Source organism: Ambystoma mexicanum, chromosome 8, assembly GCF_040938575.1.
Source record: "Ambystoma mexicanum isolate Mex_15411 chromosome 8, UKY_AmexF1_1, whole genome shotgun sequence".
In the NCBI taxonomy this organism is placed as follows: domain Eukaryota; kingdom Metazoa; phylum Chordata; class Amphibia; order Caudata; family Ambystomatidae; genus Ambystoma; species Ambystoma mexicanum.
In genome coordinates this window covers 1,350,565,465-1,350,586,472 of record NC_090929.1, presented here as the reverse complement: position 1 = coordinate 1,350,586,472, position 21,008 = coordinate 1,350,565,465, and positions in this window count along the sequence as shown.

Sequence of the window (21,008 nt, the reverse complement as noted above, 5' to 3'; positions counted from 1 at the left end):
GATTAGCCAAAGTGGGTATAGATAACAAATGGGAAGGTTAAGAAAGAGTCTGTTGAAGCAGTGCAGCCTACACAGTACCAGGGCTCTACACACATTAAGCTTCTTTGGACGGTAAGGAACGGTACAATGCCTGTATGGAGGTCAAGATCAAACCATAGGCTTTCTTTACAAGATCCAAAATGTAAGGAGTAAAAAAGACAAAAGATGTAAAGATAACCCTAAGGATTTTGGTGTCACGGAATGGGAAGAGTAAATGGCCCAAAGACAGCAGCCACAGGGTAGTAGAAAAACAGGGTACAGGTGTCATAATACGAAAGATTTCTGTTTTACTGGCATTGAGACAGATATTGTTAGCCATACACAATGCCTTAATGGAGGTCAGACAATCAAGGATAAAAAACGAGGACAGCAAATTAGTTCATGGAGTTTTAAGGAAAGCTGTGTGTCATTAACACAACACTGGAAATTAGAAAATAAAAAAGATATCTGGTGAGCCAGAGGGTGGAAATAGATATGTAATTGCCACAATGATATGATAGAACCCTGGGGTACTCTGCAGGTACACAGTGAGGTGGTGGAGTACAAACAGCACAGTTGCAGCTGGGAAGGGCGGTTAGTCAGGAAAACAGAAGTGCCAGTACAGTGACCAGTCAATGATGCTAAATGTATCATGTAACCATTTAATAAGGATACAATGGTTCACAGTGTGAAAGATGGGCAAGACATCAAGGAGCAGTATCCTCAATTATACTAAAATTATAAATACAATATACACTATTGAGACAGACATTGTTAGCCACACAGATCAATGGTGGTAAGACAATGTTCCGGGGGAACCACACATTTGTTCTAGTCATTCTCAATTTGACTCCCACCTGCAGAGACTCGTTCTACTTTTTAAATGGCTTCCATCATGGCAATTTCTCCACCTCAGGGACTACCAGCAGCACCACCTGGAAGACATGAGGAGGACATGACAGGTGCACTGCAGCAAATGAACCACAGGAGCAACAGAAGCCTGCAAAGAATCTTTGGTGTGGTGGTTGTTTACCTCAGTGGGAAGTGTATTATGAGCACAGGTAGCCCACACATGCTGTATTGCATGTTGCACCACACTCAGTAGCTGACAGAAGAAGAGATAATCTTTTAGCACAACCTCCATGCACCATCACACATGTACATGTCATCCGGCTGACCTCAGAAAGGCAATTCCTTTTACAGGTCATTGCAGCATCTCCTCCACATCACCATCAACTTTCACCTCTACTCATAACGGTAAATTCGCTATTCGGCAGAGGGTTCCTTCAGCCATGTCACAAAATATAGAAGTGACACATTCCCTTACCTTGTGTGGACAACGTCCTTTTTATATATTGTGAGTCCCTCATTTGAAGAGGGGAACAATTCCACAGAGCCTTGAAACTGCTGTGGAGGCACCTGATAATAACTGGCCCATGCACTAGTTTCCATCAGCAGTGCCCTAGTTCTTCACTCCTCCGCCTGTATTTGCCCATGTTTTCTGGTGGTTGGTCCCCCTACTGCAAAAAGCACAAAACCAAAAAACACATAAAAAGAAAGAACAGCTTCCATAGGGTGCCACCTTTCACAGTTGAAAAATAGAAAGAAACAAGTACTGTAACGCCTTGTGTATTCATCCCTGAAGTGTGCAGACATACTGAAATGTCTGTTGACAAAACATAAAAAACTGAGAATGGAAGCTTTTTCAAGACAACTCCTTTTTAACTCTTTCACGTTGGCTCTTAAAATAGTTTTTTTTGTTTTTGTAAGAATCTTACACATATCTCCACCTACAATGTGCAGGCTTAAAGCTTGACATTATGTACTGGTGTTTTGATAATGTGATTTGTTTCACAAAAACATATTCACTGCATTCTGGCTATTGTACAAAAAATGCTAATTGTCAACATGTGTACTCAATCCTTTCAGTGCATCATGTTGAATGTGTGCATTTTAAATATATGCCATACCAAAATCTCAAATCAATGGACAGACAGATTTATATAGATGTTTTGATTACTGGGATGTGCCTCATTGCCCGTAATATCCCATCCTCTATGTCCTCCAAATAGTAGTTCTTGAAGTAGTAGTGGGCCATTAGAGGACAAAACAACCATCAGTACTGCCATTATAGTAGTTTCTCCTCAGACCTCTTTGTCCTCTATAGGTGTACAATCAGTAACACTTGTGCAACAATTCAGAATGAATATCAAAGTTCCTAGTAAGATACAATTATACCTACCTTTATGAAAACATTATCTAAGACTAATAGTATTTTATTTTTCAATCCACTTTGGAATTTTTACCATGACCCAATGTTTAGAATATGTAGATAGAACAACAGTTTAACATAACAGGTGTCTTTGAAGAGCAGACCTAAACCCTTTGAGTGGCATCTTGGTGCTAGTAACAGATAGCAGATGTTTATTTTCATCCAACTTAGTAGGCGGACACACGTGTCTGGGGTTGCTGTTGGTACTCTTGTTCTGAGGAGAATTCCATAGCATTTTATTGCTCGACTGCCATTGTGGGTAGGACTAAGACTGATTTGCAAATGGATATGTCTTCTCTGTGAAAGGTACAGTGAGCTAAAATGTGGTTGAAGACCCTCCCCAGTGGGCACTTTCCCATAACACAGGTTATTTGGCTGTGTTTGTTCTCAATAGAGGGGCTGCCGGACCTTTTTGTGAATTGTTTAGGAACTTGGAGTTTCACCTTAAATTACCCAGGTTAATCCAAACATGGACCCCTTGCTCACTGTGCTTAAAGAGGAACAGCTTCACCTCGCTGATGAGGCCAGACTAGGCCAAAACACATGTCTGGGATTGCTGTATGTACTCTTGTTCAGAGGAGAATTGCATAGCATTTTGGTGCTGAACTGCCCTTGTGGGTGGGACAATCACTTATATGCAAATGGATATTTCTCCTCTGTGAAAGGTACAGTGAGGTAAAACATGGTTGTAGACCCTCCCCAGTGGGCACCTTCCCATAGAACAGGTTCTTTGGCTGTGTTCATTCTCGGTAGTGGGGCTCCCAGACCTGTTTGTACATACAATTAATGTACATTAAATAAATGAAGAAAAGTATGTCACCAGGTTTGTCTATAGTAAACTTGATGATGTGCGTAAATAGTACAATAGTCTGTGGCTGCTTCCCAACATCAACCAAAGGAATGGGACCATGAACATCACAGAAAACATAAAGGTATTTATACCCCAAAAATGCCAATACTTTCCCTCCCACCCTTCCCCTTCCATAGACTGTTTCCTCCCCAACAGCAAATGTGTTTTTGTAACCCTTTTCATACTGCAATGTCCATGAACAACCAGCGTAGATCATGAACCCAAAATGGCGGATGTTTAAGATGTTTAAAAATGTTTTGTCGCACATCACTTGCCATGGGTGACCAAATGACTCCTTTGCCCGATCTCAGTACATGTTATGCGACTCCCTGATTGGTCTAGAGGTGTCTGCGGACAGCGAACCAGGAGGTTAGTTCAGAGACCAAACCGATCTGTCAATAGTAATTTAACTTAATTTTTTTTTATTTTTGGAAATTTTGGTTGGACGGATTAAAACCAAATTTGCAAAAGCGTGCTTTTTGGACATAGCCACCACTCCTTGCGCAAATTTGGAGCAAATACATCTAGCAGTTCAGGCTGTAGTCGACGGTAAAATAAAATTCTCATGTTAGCCTGTTCAGATTTCTAGTTTTAGGGCCCCCCACTACAGCTTTTGTCCCCCCTTGACAAAACTACACCAAACGTTGCAAAATTATTCACAGTTGCGTCGATATTTATTTTGATTGGAGTAATCGAACAACTCCAAAGTGATAAAACCCAGCAAAAAACTGCAATTCCTATGAGAAAGACAATTTAACCAAAACTACTTAGTGAGATTGTCCTATCGTTAGCCAGTTGGGTAGGGTCTGTGCCATATTTGGCATGAAATAAAATGGCTCTGTGATTTCATCTGAGCAGGGTAAATGTTGCATTAATGGGAGGAGATATTGTGAATTAGCCCTCACATTTTACCTATGTTTATGTCCCAGCCCCCAGCTCACTCTCCTGATTTGTAGCTTTCAATATCATTTGCCTGAGGTTTGGCTCCATCCTGTTTCTTTGAGGAAAATATGCAGTTAGCTTTGTTGACTTCGAAACTAGGAGAGAATTTGCATCTGAGCATTCTCAGGACTGTGCCTCTCCAGAGTACCTCTGGGGGATTGGACGTGTGATGGTGTGAGCTTTTTTAATGGGTTGTGCATGGTTGCAAGTGACTTTGTGGTTTTAATTGCTTTGGACATATTTGCACCAAGCATCCAATGTTCTCACTGACATGCCCATAATGTCTCTTGTCAAACTGGCGAAATTTGTGATCAGCTTGTTGGTTCCTCTTGGTATTCCAAGGTCTTATTGGAAGAGCATCTCCATTGTGGAGGTGTCTCTCCCTGCAGATTTGAATTTAGGAAGAGCTGTTGGGGAGATGGGCTTTATCTTGCCATTGTGCTTTGAAGTCTCAGTAGAAGTGGGAGAGCCAATACATGTTTCCCACTTGCTGCACTAAACAGCACTGTCTCTCACATACCAGTCAAGTCAGGGGTCATGTCATAGCCTTGCAAGCCCAGTAAGTACATCTTTGCTTCTTGGTTATACTTCGCAGTGGCGCATTCTCAGAGCATGTTGTTTTGAAGTGGCTCAGCGCTCATGATGAAGTGCGGGATTAGATCTGGTGGCCTTCTTCAAACTCTGTGCTCTAACAGTCCTACTGCAGAAACAAACATAGGAATTAAAGCAACAAGCAGAAAAAAGACACAACAGACTTTTGAACACAATATAAATACTCAAAAATAACCCTGATATGCTCCTGTGCACACAAAAGGAAAGATACTAGCAGAAAACATATCAATAACATGTTTAATGGCAGTTCTGCAGCAATACAGTCGACACTTCGAAAATTACCACTGGCGTATTATAGCGGTATATGTGCACGTGCGCAAATGTTATATGAACATACACAATAATTTGAGTGCCCTGCAAATACACTTGCTCTTTATTTCAACTGATGCGTAAGTGGCTGTGCGTGCGGGAACAGAACTTGCATATGAGCAGAAGTGATTGCACAGGCCGGAACACAACTGCTTCCCATGTTCACTCGTCCAAATGCGGTCATTGTGGCTCTGCCACAGCTGTCAGCTTCATCGTGGCAGAATACCAAGGGGATGATTTACAAAAGCCTTTTACAATGGTGCAAACCCATTGAAAAATGTTTTGTAAATCAAGCCCCAGGTGTACATTTGAAAGAGGTCCGTCTGTAACTCTACCGTCCCGTACGGTCTGCCCAGAAGGCCCCTAGAACCATCATGTCCCCATACAACAGTGCCTGATTGACCGTGCATATGCTTCGAAAATGAAAAGCATGCACATTGGGATTCAGATTCCATTATTTGCCTGCGGGAAAATGACATTCAAATGAGGGAACATCCCCTACTGAAAGGCAGTGGGTGCACATTCTCTATCACAGGGGGCGGAGGGTGGAGGGGTGTACACAGCGGGTGCACTTTTGCAAGCCTTGTCTAAGACATCCGCCACAAAGGACTTATTACAAGCAGCATGGCATTCCCACCAAGAGAAAATAAAAAACGAGTAAGTACTGCTTCAAATCCAAGTTGAACTAAAAGAAGTTGTAAGGACTCTGGCCATGGACCTTTGTGTCTGGGTAATGGGGCACTGGAGAGCTTCCCGCTAGGTTGGCTCCAGTATCCGTTGTGCAGTTTCATAGTCTAATCCTTCACATAACCAAACAGCGGAATGAATGAAAACAACCTGCCTTTACAATAGAGGTCATCACTGATGGAAAAGAAACTGTTTTATAGAAATATATGTTAGCTTTTCAAATCTCGTTTTCTCTCTTTCATCAGCGTGCAGTGAAAAGGACAGTGCATTTCAGGATTTCGGTTATGGGTTAATAAACCCCTAAGCTCTCCTGAACGGCGTCTGTGCTTACAGAATGTTGAGTGCAATTCTCAAAAGACGGAGAAGCTGAAACTACAGTTTGTTGCACAATGGGGCCCGTATACAGTGGATGCTGGTTTTAAAATGTGCTGACAGAGATCAATTACTGCTGTGATCATAGATCATGCGTTGACCATATACAGTAGCAATGTCTTGAAGGCTCCAATTATTTTGTGTCCTTGTCTCTTTTCCAAGGTTAGCATGTTTCTTATAAACACTTACTGTAACAGCTAGTCGTTTATTTTGCAATACAATGCATCATGGTTCTCGTAGTCATTGCTTCCACAGCATTTAAGGCTTGTTCGTGAATTTGTAGTCTTCTCACTACATTGGATTACGGTCTTCTGACTCTACGTAATAAGAATATTTCAATGTTCAAGGCCACAGAACAAGTGCCTTCAAAGGGCCATTGAAATTAAAGGTTTCTTGCAATATAATTTTCTAAGTACAGAGTGGGCATTTTATTCCTTATAGAACATGGCCAAAAAATAACCATTTCCATACTAAATATCCATTATGAATGTGATGGCATTCTTCAGTAGAATACCTCACGTGGTAACAGCAGGTTAGGGTAATCTGCATGTCGTTAAGCAATAATGCCACATCTCCCATTACGTTATTAGGCAGTAATTATCCTCAGCCTGAGTGCATAGGCCCAATTAATGATATCAGAACATGTACCCATTAAGTGTAGAATGCTCTGTTTTAAACATAGAGGGATTGTCAAGGATTTCGATCTGGCAAGGGTGTAAAAGCCCTAGAGTATTCGATTTTTACTAAATTATAAAATGATTCAGGTAATCCATCTCAGAAATGGTGGTCTGCTAATCATAACCCCCTTTCATAAAGCCCCATCCCAAAGCATAGTACTGTTCTCTGCTGCATCCGTCTCTGATCTGCATCAGCTGCCCTTCTGTAGCACAAAGCACATTGACAGGTCACATGCGCCCTGTTGTATAGCTGCTTTGACACAAGCCCATTAAGGGCAGAGGTTGCATTTAACTCTTGCACCACTGATCCAAAAACATGATAATTGTGGGCCTATCCATGTGGTGGCAGGGCATTTTCTAAGAATAAGCCATTTCTGGTTTTTAAATGGTGACTGGTAGTGCACACAATTAAAGCCACATCGAAATGGTGTCATTTTCCTGTCATCGCTGTGCGCTCGGGCCAGATATGGAAAGATTATGTATATTATGGCCGAATCGCTTGTCTTGGCTTCAGCAAGCAGGACAATAGACAGGAAAGCTGCTTCTTTAAGCTTCTGGGAGGTGGGTAATGCCTCGCCTATAGCCCACCAATGGCGTACAACACGTTTGAACCATACAGCACCCATGGTGTCGTCTTTGGCACTTTTTCAAGCCTCTAACTAATGTGTTGCTGCATCAAACTAGTTTGCCACAGCATTGTGCCAGCAGAGTCTATCACTGCTCCCGTTCAACCAACAAGTTCACTGTTGCAGAAGTTTTTGAAGCACCATGACTCAAGATGCCAGCCCTGGCTCTTTAAGGGATGTGGATACTGTTTCACGATTTAGCTGGAAGCTGGACGTACCAGGGCACGCTACAGTGGTCACACGTTGGAACACCTACAGGTTTCTGAGAACTCTGTGCCTCTCTGTGCCACTGCCTAGCTGAAGCAGTCAGTAAGTAATTTGTACTACTGAACTTGCTGCAGTAATATACTGTAATTCCTGGGCAGCTCTGGCACGAAAAGGCACGACATTGCGGCTTGATTGTTCGCAGTCTGTGGCTACTATTTTCAGCTGTGACTATGTATAACTGTGACTCTCTGATTTGAAGACTTGTTATTGAGCCGTAACTTCAAGGACTTTGCACATTACAGACTAGCACATACGGGAACATTGAAAGGCTAAAGGGGACCGTGTTATATTGTTTCTAACATTCTGTCACTGGTTACAGGGTGAAGGAGGATAGACGGACTCTGGCAGCTCCTCAAGATGTCGGACGTGCCTAGCCCTGTACCTTTGGCCACTGCTTTCCCTGCTCTGGAAGTGGACAGCACTCATTTTGGAGTGTGGGGTTTAATTTTGACCATCCTCGTCTGATTCCTATTTAAGATTTTTTTTTTATTCCAACTATATTTCTGCACCTCTTTTGAGCATTGTGAACTCTTGATTGGCATCTAGTCTGTTCTTAAAAATCTATGTTGGGGGCTGCGAGACTCTCTCTCCCCTTAGGACTATTTGATTTATGCACGCATATTCTTCTATGGGTTTCGAGGGCTGCAATTATGATCTCCCTTGATTAGTTTTTACAGCTTCTAACATCATTATTTGGTTTATATGAATTTTGTGTTTCTGTGATTTAACATTTAAGTGTAATAGTGTGAATCCTTTTAATTTTATCTCTTTATATTTAATAAATGTTTATCTATTTTGATATTTTCAATGCATAGAGATAATTGACGTATCTATTCTAATATTTATAGTGTTGCTGTGCCTTAGCAAATTGAATATATATATATATATATATTTTGCTCTATGCCCTTTCAGGCTCCTATGTGCATTGGGATATTTCTCAGTTAGTGATTCCTCCCCCATTGGTCTAAGGGTAGGGACTTTCTGGATCTTTTCCTGAGCTTTAATTCTTGGGTGTACTATTATTTGGGATATCTTATATGACCCATAAAGGGTCTGCAATGGAGGGTACTGTGGACTCTCTTAAGTCTACAGAGGAGCCCATTGAAATTGATACCCATGAAGGAAAATTGGGTCAATTGTTTAATAATTTCCCCACCAGTCGAGAGGAGGTGCAGTTGGAAGATATGACTAGGGACTCCAGTTCATTCCTAGGGAACACTATAAAAGCAACGACCTATGTGTATGCACAAATCTATTTTCAAGAGAAGATGGAAGTCTATAATATCTTATGAATTACTCCCTTGGGAATAAGTGGAAATAACTGTATACATAATGGGAAAGATGATATTTCTATTGATGCTCAGGAGGATTGATTAGCAGCTACCTTAGCCCAGAACCTGAGAGAAGGTGTCGGCCCGACTAGGGGGGACACTCCCAATTGTGTAGTCTATAAGTAAGAAGAGGGAAATTAAACAATTCGGGCTCAATTATTCCTTGCCGAAAACTATTTTGTCCACTCTTCCGATAGATGCTAATGAAACTGTTTATAAAGAAGCCTCTGATGTTAAAAAATGTTTACCACAAGTACCAGTTAATAAGTCCTTAGATGGTAATATAGTAGCCTCCCCTATCAAGTTATTTGCAGAAGACTTTACTTTTAATAATACAAAAAAAAAGAAGCAGGAACCACATATGAAAGCATCTTCCAGTAAAGAGGGTAATTCCGGACAGCTCGATACAAGGAGATAATCTATTTAAAACACCAATGATGAAACCTCTGCCAGTGCCCTTAAATACAAACTCTCTAACCTGGTAAAAAAATAGCAAACTATTTCGGCAAAAGAACTGCCACCAATACTCAAATAAAATCAGGTCCTCGGCCCTACACATTTAGCTGAAGTGGTTAAAAAATTAGATACTTAGGAGGCTTCACAAAAAGATATTGCTGATATCAGTATCATCGAGTGTGCTGATAAGGCAATTGCTGAGAGCAATCTAGAATTTAGACAGTTTGATTCTAATAATGTTACCCAACAGACATGTGATGCTTCTTATGTGGGTTCTCCTTCTGAACTCACTAACTTTATAGATGAATATACAGAGAAGCAAAATTGGCTAAGAGAAACGGGTTTATTACCGGAGCCCACAAAGGAAAACTCCATCGATCCGATGCTGCATCATACCCTTAGGGAAGCTGACAAAAGGATTAGACTTACACAACCCACAGTTTCTGCATTAAATATGGTGTTAAGTTCCTTGGTCAGTGTATATGATAATATGTGGGCAGAAGTAAGATCCCACTTTCACCTGCTCACAGAAATCTATACCAGGTTGGATGGCCTGGATAGATTTGAAGAACTGGTGAAGCTTATTTTGGAGGATAATTTTATTATACACAAACCGGAAATTCCTCCTTCCTCTCTATCTTTGATATCACAGGGGAGACAGGAAGGACAACCTGGACAGCCGGCTGAAGCATTTGGAGATAGAATAGGTCCTATTTTGGACATAGAAGAGATACATAAAATCACTTCTTGCTCCCCTGCACTACCATGTGCAGCTGAAACTGAAATATTTAAAGATACCCAGCAGGGCAAGGGAGCCGCATTTGAAATGACATTTGGGGATAGGGTCATGTCTGTCGGGGGATCTTCTGTCTTGTCAGGCGCAGAGGCAGCACAAACACCTGCCTCCCCGTAAGGTCTTGGCACCTGGACCAGATGGGAAACACAGGATACCGCAACCCGTCGGGGAAAGAGGGTTAGGGTCCGTTGAGTGGATGGGTACGGGGTAGTAGGATCACCGGGAAAAGGATCAGGGAGAGGTTATGGATGGGAATGGGAGATTAGGGAAAGATGCTCCTCAGCTCCTGCCGTCCCATCCACTGGTTATTCTTGTGATGAGTTCTCCGCCCACTCATGCTACACACATTCACACTGTTGACCAGTAATTGGGAGCCTTTGTTGTGGAGCCTGGAACCACTACTAGAGCTTTTGCTTGGAGGTCTCAACCACGCTACATTCCCCCCAAAACACTGCGTTAGTATGAGCCTTTTGCCGTCACTGCATTAGCTGCATGCAGTTTAAAGACTCGTGCTAACGTGCACTGTTACACGGCATCCTTGTCATTACATTGCACCTTGTGACATTACAGAGTACATTAGCAAAGGATCAGAAATGTACTTAGCTGCGGATCGTAGTCTTGTTCTCCTTCTCAACACACAGATGTCCCAAGTGACCCATAGGAGGCTCTGCTGAAAATACCAAAAAACACAATAAGCGTGTGCTGGGTCTACTATACGTTCTCACACTATGTTTGTGTCCCCAAACTATGGGCCAACATAACCCGCTTGTGTGCTTGAGTCGGGTTGTCTTCACCCGAGGCTCCGCACCCATGCCTCCTGCCCTGCCCCGCTGGATCACCAGAAGTACACGTTCCAGGTTGCCTCACCCGGAATGTACTTGAGCTACACTCAGTCTCCCCTATGCACTCCGCATTCGGGTTAATGTTTGATCATGCGTTGCGGACTGAGCCGCCAAGTATGTCTGCCAAGTCCGCGACCTCGATCGCTTCGTTAGTCTTTTTTTCCACACACAGTATTATTCAAAAGCACTTATCTGTATGCTGGTGCGGGGCCTGTGATGAGTTCAGGTGGGCGGAATGCCCCGCGAAGACTGGCCCTGAGCGCAGCGCTCGGAAACACGTCCGATCTCCTCAGAAGCCGGAATAGAAAGCGAAGCAGCGTGGGCGCAGTTCGCGCATGCGCGGTATGTTGGGCGTGGCTCGCGTGTGGTTCTTCTTCTCCCGGCAGGCTTGTAAAGCACACGGCCTGCTGGGAAATGTAGTCTCTTTAGGATTCTGAGTCCCTGAATACTTTGCCTGCAACATGGATGGAAAATCCTGCTTATATACTGCATATAAGGTTTCTTCAAATGATTCACAGGGTTTTGGTGATTAGGGAACATATGTTTACTACAAGAAGTGCTGCTAACCTGCCCAGCCCTGACAATGAGTAATCTAGACAAGGATTCTGTGGTTGTAGATTTAACCAAAGATGATTTCCCAAATAAAATAAAGGTTTTCGGTGGGAACAAATCAAGAAAACTAAAAATAAGAAAAAATATTTAAAAAATGAACTCAATAACTAATACATTTTTCAAGAACCTGGTTTTACCAACGCCCTTAGATCATACTCAGATGAGGTCTTCAAATTCTGGATCTTCTGGTATCCAGGATAGAAAACCTTTGGGCCCACAATTTATACAGAAGGGGACAATTGTAAGGGGCGCTAGGGGACCTGAAATCCAAGATGAGGAGATAAATCAGTCTATCAGTGACAGTGCTGACAATCCTGTACTAACCGTGGGAAATAAAGAACCACTAGATATTTTACAGACAACTTGTCTCTGGGGGGCCGATATGCCAATATGCCTGAATCGAGGGAATATTTTGAAAATCTTTGGCCAATTACCAGCATTATCTTTGGTGTCTAGTTATGACTTACAAAGGATTTATTTCCCAATTACGGAAACAAATAGTTTTGAGTAACATTATCCTCAGATCTAGAGTCGTCCTCAATCTGGTAATGGGTGAAATTAATGGCCTGAGAGAATTAGGCTTTGATATTTAGTTTGTGAACTCCATTCAAACCTCTATCAAAGCAGATAGAACTGGGGAATACAGGGGAAATCTGACAATGGTTTATCATCCAGAAAGATATATCAGTTTCCAACGAAGGCAGTCTCCTAGAGGGAATTTCAGAGATGTACGGGATTGGGCTCAAATGACCTCAGCCCTGTGAAATTGAACATAGTATGGGAGGTTCTATTCTTTTGAATGAAATAACCCATCCTAGTACCCTGAGGTGTGTCTCCTGGAATACAAGGGGGAGTCTACATTTACTTACAAACATTGATACCTTTTCCATGGTAAAACTTAATGACTGTTTCTTTCTTCAAGAAACCTGGCTGCTCTCCAATCCCTCTGTCGATGGTTTTGAAATGTACTCTCAAATTGCTAAACCTAGTCAGGGGGGAAGACCTTCTGGGGGTTTACTCATTGATTTGAAGTCTACCCTTGGTTTTTTGACTATGATGATTTCCAATTTGCCTTTAGGAATTCTGACAGTTAAGGTATCCTTAAAAGAGGGCCTAGTGGATATCTTACTGATTAATATATATGGGCACCCAGGGATAGCACCTTTAGAGCCTTTCCTAGAAAGGATAACGGAAATAATTTTAGATAGGAAAATCACAAATATTTCTTGGAAAGTGATCTTTGCTGGGGATCTAAACTCAGATTTCTCCATCAAATCTGATGATGATTATGGCGATCTGGGAGAGGATATGGGGGATTTTTCATGTAGGGCCAGAAATATCATTGGGGTAGACTATGGAAACTCACCCTGGAATCTGTGGGCCTTGTGTGTCTGTGTCTGATCTGGCATGTCCGCTTCCTCCAACATGGCGGCGGGGAGTGACTACATTGACTACAGATTATTTCTTTGTAGATGAATCTTTGGTTCCATTATCCCCTGAAGTCTATGTGAATTTTAACTACTGGAGTGATCATGGTACTTTGACTGTCCATTTTTCCCTCCCGCTCTTCCTATAGGGGGAAATAGTAACCTGACAACTGTGGGACAAGACTCAAGCTTTATTTTGGTCCCCGGTGAATATAAAACTTGTTAACAGTCAATTGACATACACTCTAAATAATACCTCCTATTTATGGAAACAGGAGGTATTCAATGTACCAAAATATGACAATTTTTTGAAGGATCTAGATGGTAGGGCCTATGATTTTCTTAGAAAGGGCCCCTCTAAAAGAAAGCATCTCCATATATTTGACAAAGGGGTGGCTAAGGAAAAGTCTCAGATGAAGAAGTTGCTCAGAGAAAGTCATAAACTAAACATTGACCAATCAAATAAAAATGTGAAGATTAGATCCATTCAACAGAAATTATAAGAACTTCAGTATTGCTAAAAAAAAGTAGTATGCTCAAAAAAGATGCTGAGACAATGCTTTGTGTCTTGGTGAAAAATGATCTCAGGGCTTTTTGGGGGCTACTCAACTCTCAAGATACTCCTTTAGTAATTGACCAATTGAATTTTGTATCAGAGGTACAATGTGTTACATTCTTCTCTGAACTATTTGGACATGGGGCAGAGGGGTGTTATGCCACAGCCAAAGGGGATGGTGAAAACAGCACTCCGTTGCACCCGACTATAGAATTTGAGGAGATATTCAAACGAATTACGAAAGCTAAGAATTCGAGAGCTCCTGGCCCAAATGGGCTAACAAACAATACATTGAAAGCGCTACCTGAAATGTGGGCCCATATACTCACTATGCTATTTAGAAATGTTGTGGGGAGTGGTATTATACCTACTAGTTGGCAGACAGCCCTTATAATACCTATCTTCAAGAGAGGTGATCTGAATGTAGCAAAAAATTACAGACCTATCGTATCGATTGATACAGATTGTAAACTATTTGCCTCTTTGCTGTTAACACATGTCAATGATTGGATAGTGAAGAACCACATATTGAGTAAATATCAGACGGGGTTCAGGGCAGGACAGTCTAAATGGTTTAATTTTAACTGCCCTTCAAGTTACAGCATTGAGCAAATACAGTGGGTCTTTGTATGTCGCCTCTATTGACTTGTCAACTATGTTTGACTCAGTTATTAGATCACGACTCTGGGCTAAACTCTCCAAGTGGGGCATCCCTGAAGGACTATTAAAGCTCATAATGGCTATGTATAAGAACTCAGGGATACATGTGCATCTAAAAATGGAGGGGAATCTTTCCAGAAGAATTAGAACCTGGATAGGAGTGAGACAGGGTTGCTCGTTGGCACCCTGTCTCTTTAACCTCTACATGGCAGATGCTGGTGAATTTCTTAGTGATGCTGGGATGGTGCGAGCTGCATTGGGGGACATTAGGTTTTCGTGGTTGGCATATGCCGATGACTTCCTCCTGTTTGATCATACCAGGGTCGGGCTACAACGACTGATCCATAAATTTGAACAATTTGTGGAACTTAATGGGTTAAAAATTAACCCTAGTAAAACCTGCATTTTGGTCATTTCAAAGGGAAAAATGGGAAACGACTGGATTGGAAAATTGGAGGGGAACCCATTGTTAGAGCCCAAAAAATTGTGTATTTGGGATTCTTGATTCTGGCCCAACCATCGGTTTCTGAACATAGATTGTTCCTTAAACATTAGGCCATTCCTTTAATAACCCAGACTATTAAACTGGATAAAAAATATGGAAGATTCTATCTAAAACCAGTGGTAGATTTCTTCGAAGGAAAAGTCGTGCCAAAGTTGTTATATGGTATGGAGCTCCACTTTTTAGATATTCAGACTTTCTGGGATACCATAGAAGGAATATTCTGGAGAAAAGTGTTGAAATGGCCTAATAATATCCCAGTTGTGGCAATTAGGTTTGACATGGGTCTGGTTTCACTAAGAGCTAACTCTCTGTGGCGATCTATGGCCCTATTTCGCTCTCTTCTTTGCCCTAAAGGTGATTCTCTCTATGTTGACCTGGGGAGAATTATTTTTAGCCAGGGCCGCCCTGTTGGGAATGTCTATCTAAATAATTTCAGAGATCTTTCTTACAAGATATTAACGGATCTGTCTACTGATAGGGAAACATTAACGATTAACCCAGACAAAGTTAAAAAACTTCTACTTGTTCATGATTGGAACAATACGATTGAAAGATTGCACTCCTACCCCTCCCTTAGTGATACCAAATACGAACATAGGAAAAGGGGGTCTCTTTCTTTTATCATGACACAATTTCCAAACCGATATTATCATTCCCTTCTCTTTAAACTCAGATGGAATATTCTACCAACTAAAGAGGTTTTGAAGAGAAGGAATTTGATTGGAGATTCTAATTCCCAATGTAGATTTTGCCATAAATTGGGGGTTCTGGAAACTGCTCGTCATTTACTCTTAGAGTGTGTTGAATTCAAAGCAACTACAATCATATGCTTGGGAAAATGTGCTACTTTAGGATCGCTGGGGGAAGATGATTATATCTGGTCAAGATGTGTGTCAATTTGCAATGTAGTGGAAGGTCTTGCAGTTGCAGGTTTTATTAAGTCATTAGATCTTTATGCGGCCTTGGAGTGACCGTATATGTCTTTACTCTGCAATTTTCTTTCTGATGTCCCTATATCTATATGTTTAGATTTTAACTGTTATTCTGATTATAGGTTATGGATATGAACTCTGCTATATATGAAATTTGAATTGATATTTGTAATATGAGATATTGAATTCCACTATATACTGATTGTATGCTATGTTTAGCGTATTTTGAGAAGAAGTTTATCGAGGATGCTATTAAATGTAAAGGTTTTGTATGGAAACCATATACAATATTTTTTTAAAAGACACTTTGCCTGGATCACTACAACTCACTGCATTCAAAGCGGGTTCAACCAACACAAACAGCACTGTGAAACCCATTGCAATGCTGTCAAACATCCAAGAACAGCATAAGGTAGCTTTTGAGAGGCTCAACCCCTGTTGGCCACTTTGGGCACACTAGTGACAGATAAGCCATCTGTTTGCGCTTCTTTCTCAGAAACATAATACAAATGATCTACTCATCCTTAATTGAAATATCTCAGGTATGTAGTCTTTTGCCCCAACTATATTTTTTGGGGCAAAAACATACATCATATCTTTGGCCGCATTCTTATGGGTCACAGAGTTCAATATCGCCCCAAACATCACATATGTGCACACAGGGTCTGACAGGTGCTTCCTCGATGGCTGAAAGAATGAAGGCATGGAGGGCAGGTAAATGTGTGTATCTGTTTTTGTGTGCTGTGTTTGTGCGTGTTTGTGAGGGTAAATGTGCAGTGTTTGTGGTGGGGTTGTGTGTATATATGTTTGTGGGATTGTTTTAGGGTGTATTTGGAGGCAGAGGCACACTGTTTGTGGCAGGGGTGGGTGTATGTATTTTTGTGTATTTTTGGAAGTGTGCTTGTGTGATTTTGGGGCAGGGAGGGACATGTCTGTGGAGGGGTAGAGGGTAGAGTGAAGGGGGGGCCTGTAAGAGGACATTCCACCAACAAGGGAGAAAAGTGGGCACAGGAGGTAGAGAGGAGTTGGGGGATTGGTTCCAAGGTGGGATTTGGGGAGAAACTCCATGACTTTCCAACTCATTGATGGCCCCTCCAAATCAACCTTAATGTTGCCTTTTTTAATGCGTCCTTCAACATGCAGAATTTTTGTCTCTTTCTATTACCCTTCCTTACTACAGCTAACCCATCTAATGTCCATTCCATCTTTGAACAGTCTCTCCTTCACTTCACACTCTCTGTTCTCTTCCACCCCCACCTTTTCTTCTTCTAAATGCAAAGTTTAACCTGACCCTCTGACTCCCTGACTAGTAGAGGTTTCATCCTCCCTCCTGGCGTTATCATCTCTAGATTCCTCATCCATTTAACATGACCTAACTGAGTTGAACATGACTCTCAATACCCATTTCAAGCACCACTATGCTGCCTGGACATTTACTCTCTCTACCCCTGCATCAACCCCCAGATCAACCCCACAATTGTATAATTAGGAACAGCATGTTATATGCTGATTCAAATCTTTATCTTCTCCCAACCTGGTGCCCCAGATGCCATAAATTATTTAAACACAACATTGATCAAGACCAAGAGTACCAGACAGAACTTGACATATCTTTATTAATGTCTTCACACCTTTTTATTTTACAAAAATGATTTAATCATCTCATTTTATTCCTCCTGATCAATGCTGTGTTTAAATATGTTATGAAAGTCTGGAAGATCAAGACCTGATCATGTACCCTTGTTTATTGTACCAGATGGCAAAAAGTCATGTTACTTTGCCAGTGTTATTTCCTCCCACTGCCCTCACCCCTGACCAAACTCATCTTCCCTGCACGCCATGCTGGCTTCCGTTACAATCATCCTATGTCCTTCTGCCCATCAGGTAATATACTTTCCCTCCAATTCTAACTACAGACACTTTAATGGATTAGCAGATGGTAGCCATAGAACTAAAGGGTTTAAGCAGAGCCGCAGGGTAGCAATGAATTGCAAATAGTTTATGTTAACTAAAGAAAGTGTAAATGTTTAATTGTAATGTTCATGGAATACATTGGCCCAAATGTCAAAGAACATTTTTCACCTGTGCAACTGCATAGGTACATTGTACGCAACAGAATAATTAAACAAGTTGGTCTCACACGCGTCACAAAGCAAACACAACCACTGTACATCCCGCTTAAAGTCTAATGTACGTCTAATCATTTTGAATCATGTTCAATCAATGAGGAAGTGGAGAAGTCAGCAATGGATCCTCTTCTCAGTCTCACTCTGTTCTCCCCCTCAAACCACTTGACCCGCTCCCTCACAGATAACCTAGAAGCCATCAACTTGACACAACACATTTCACTGCCCACCCACACTGCGACCACACACTCGATGCAGTCTTCAGTGCCACAAACATCGTATCCACTCTGCCCCAAACCCCTAACATGGATAGATCACTCAGCAGTATTCCTCTCCTTATCATCATCAGCCCCGGCTCCCACCAAGACCATGCCCATCCACCAACAACCTCTGCCCCTCCCACCCTACTCTGGAACAAAACTGTTATCCCCCTGATCTAGACAACTCCATCCTCAACTCACTCCCAGCACTCTCCCTCACTCCAGGAAAGCCCCCCAACATCTAACTCGTTTGCCACTGGCTCTCCAGTGCCCTCACATACCTCACCATAACAAAACAGACCTCTCAGAGATCAGGCCTCACACCAAGGTGGTAAATTACCCACCGCAAATCTCTGAAAACTCTCAAGTCCCATCTGGAACAGACCTGAGGAACCAACCCGACCCCCCAAAACAAAACTCCCCATGTAAGACTAACAAGGGCATACAGATCAAAAATCATAAAAACCAAAAAAACATTCTATGGGAACAGAATCTTGAATTTTCACAACCCAAGCAAAGAACTGCATATAATCCTCTCTGAATTCAAATAGCCAGGTTGCTCAACCCCTCCTCTAGCCAACTCTCAATTCCTATGTGATGCCTTATCAGAAAATGTTCATAACATTGCTATTGACAGACATGTTGCCGTCATCTCTAAAACACAAATAATGCCCCTGCCTGTTGCCCACCACCTCCAATCCACTGTCCCAACCCCATCCTAATGCAAACCTTTGCCTCTTTCTCCTCAATCTCACAACAGTTCCTCTCACTCCTAGCAGAAAGCCACTCTTCGGGAACCCCTGAGGACTCTTGCCTGCCCACCCTCCTCAAAAACATTCTAACCGCAACCTGTGCAGGTAATATTACATGCTTGATCCTTAACCAATCCCTTACATTGGAAATCTTCCCAGAAGTTTTAAAAACATCCTATATCAAACAACCTTCTCAAAAAACCTAAGCTCAACCCACTCCTTCCTCAGAACTATTGGCCCATTTTCAACACTTGCATCATGGCCATACTCATGGACCACACAGCACACAAAGTCTGCTTTCTGTGCTCTGAGCGCGTTGTGTGCCCGCTCCCCCTCCCCCTCCAGCCACTTCCTGGTCCTCGTCCCTCTGCCCGCCTCCACCCCCTCTGATTGGCTGTCTCTGTAGTCCCTCCTGGACTACACGACGGCTGCTCCCCCGCTCGCTTCTTTGACCAGCAGAGTGGGTGAGAGCAGCCGCCGTTGTTCCAGGTGCAGCCAAGCCCTTCCAGGCCCTCCGGGCCTCATGTCAGTTATTCTGGGGCATTGTTTGAAAAAAAAAGAAAAAGTCTGCTTTCCGAGCTCCGAGCGCGTTGTGTGGCCGCAACCCCTCCCCCCTCCAGCCACTTCCTGGTCCTCGTCCCTCTGCCCACCCACACCCCCCTTGCCTTCCTGTCCTTCTGCCTTATAACTGTTCCCCCTGGGCAGCCCCCTGCCCGGCAGACCCTCGGCTAAGGGCCCCTTAGGCAAAGGGCGGCTCCTTACAGGTGCAGCTCCCATTGTGCCTGCAGGTGTCCGCAGGGGACGCCAGGCACCAGATTTTTCACCTTGCTATCTCCACCATCTCCCAGCCCACCCCACCTACACCCGTTCATTTCATTCGCTTGGTGTCTACACCTCACTGTGTTCCACAGTTGTGGTAAATTAGGGTTTTTCTCCCCTCGCAGGATTCTCAAACTTATGTGGCCTCTCCATTGGGTACCTAATACGCATCTAATGTTGTTGTTTTTCTGAAATTTGGTAAACTTGGGCTTGCCGCTCACTTCCTGTCAGCTTGCTCTCATCTCGTCTGTCTCCCCCGACTCCCTCCTTCTCCATGGTGCTCTCTATCTAGCCTATCGTCTCTAACTGCTTCTCTATTGACTATCCTGCCCTGCTCACTAAATCTGGTAGGAAAATGTTTAAAAAGGACATCCTGGTATCCAACCCAGGCCTCCCTATCGCTGACACCTACACCAGTGCCTCCTCCAAGGAAACCCTCACCGACATCCTCTTTTTCGTGCCTTCGCCTGACCTATGGACCCTTCATATGGTCTCTGGGCTCTCTCCTTTCTCCTCTCCTCCCATTAATGGTGGCACCCATTGGGATGTCCTCTTGGCCACCTTCCGCTCCTCTAAGGCCATCATTAGTGTCTACGCTAATGGGACCGTCTTGGTCCAAGGCCCTCAGGCCAACCTTCACCTCTTTGATAGACTCTTCCCACGTCTCATCAACTTCCTTTCCTCTCCTGCTGTCCCCCCTCCTCTGTCCTCGGCTACCTTGCCCTGACCCTGCCTCTCTGCCCCCTCTTTGGCTCCTTCTACACCTCTGCAGGGCGTACCTCTGATCTGTACCCCTCCCCGGAAGTCCTTCAAGGATGGCAACTTTCTCCACATTGCCACTCTTAACTCTCACTCTGCCATCAAACATTCCTCTGATATCTGTCGCCTTCTTGAGGAACTGGACCTTGACGTCCTCGGTCTCACTGAGACATGGTTCACGGCCAGCTCTGTCACCAGCTTTGACACACTCCTACCTGACGGTTACAAGATCCTCTCCGTGCCCAGGCCCAACCGTGCAGGGGGGGGTGTGGCCCTTATCTTTCCTGAGTGGATTCCTGCTACTGTCACTCCTAAGCAGACCTACTCCTCTTTTGAATGGCTTGTCTGCCGACTCTCCCTCTCTCCTAGCCATTCCCTTACCGTGGCCACTATCTATCGGCCACCTGGTCAAATTTCCTCCTTCCTCTCTGAGTGGGCTGATCTCTCCTCCTCACTCCTGTCCTCAACCACTCAACTCCTCTTTCTTGGTGACTTCAACATCCACCTGGATGCCTCCTGTCCCCCTCTGAACTCTTTCATGAC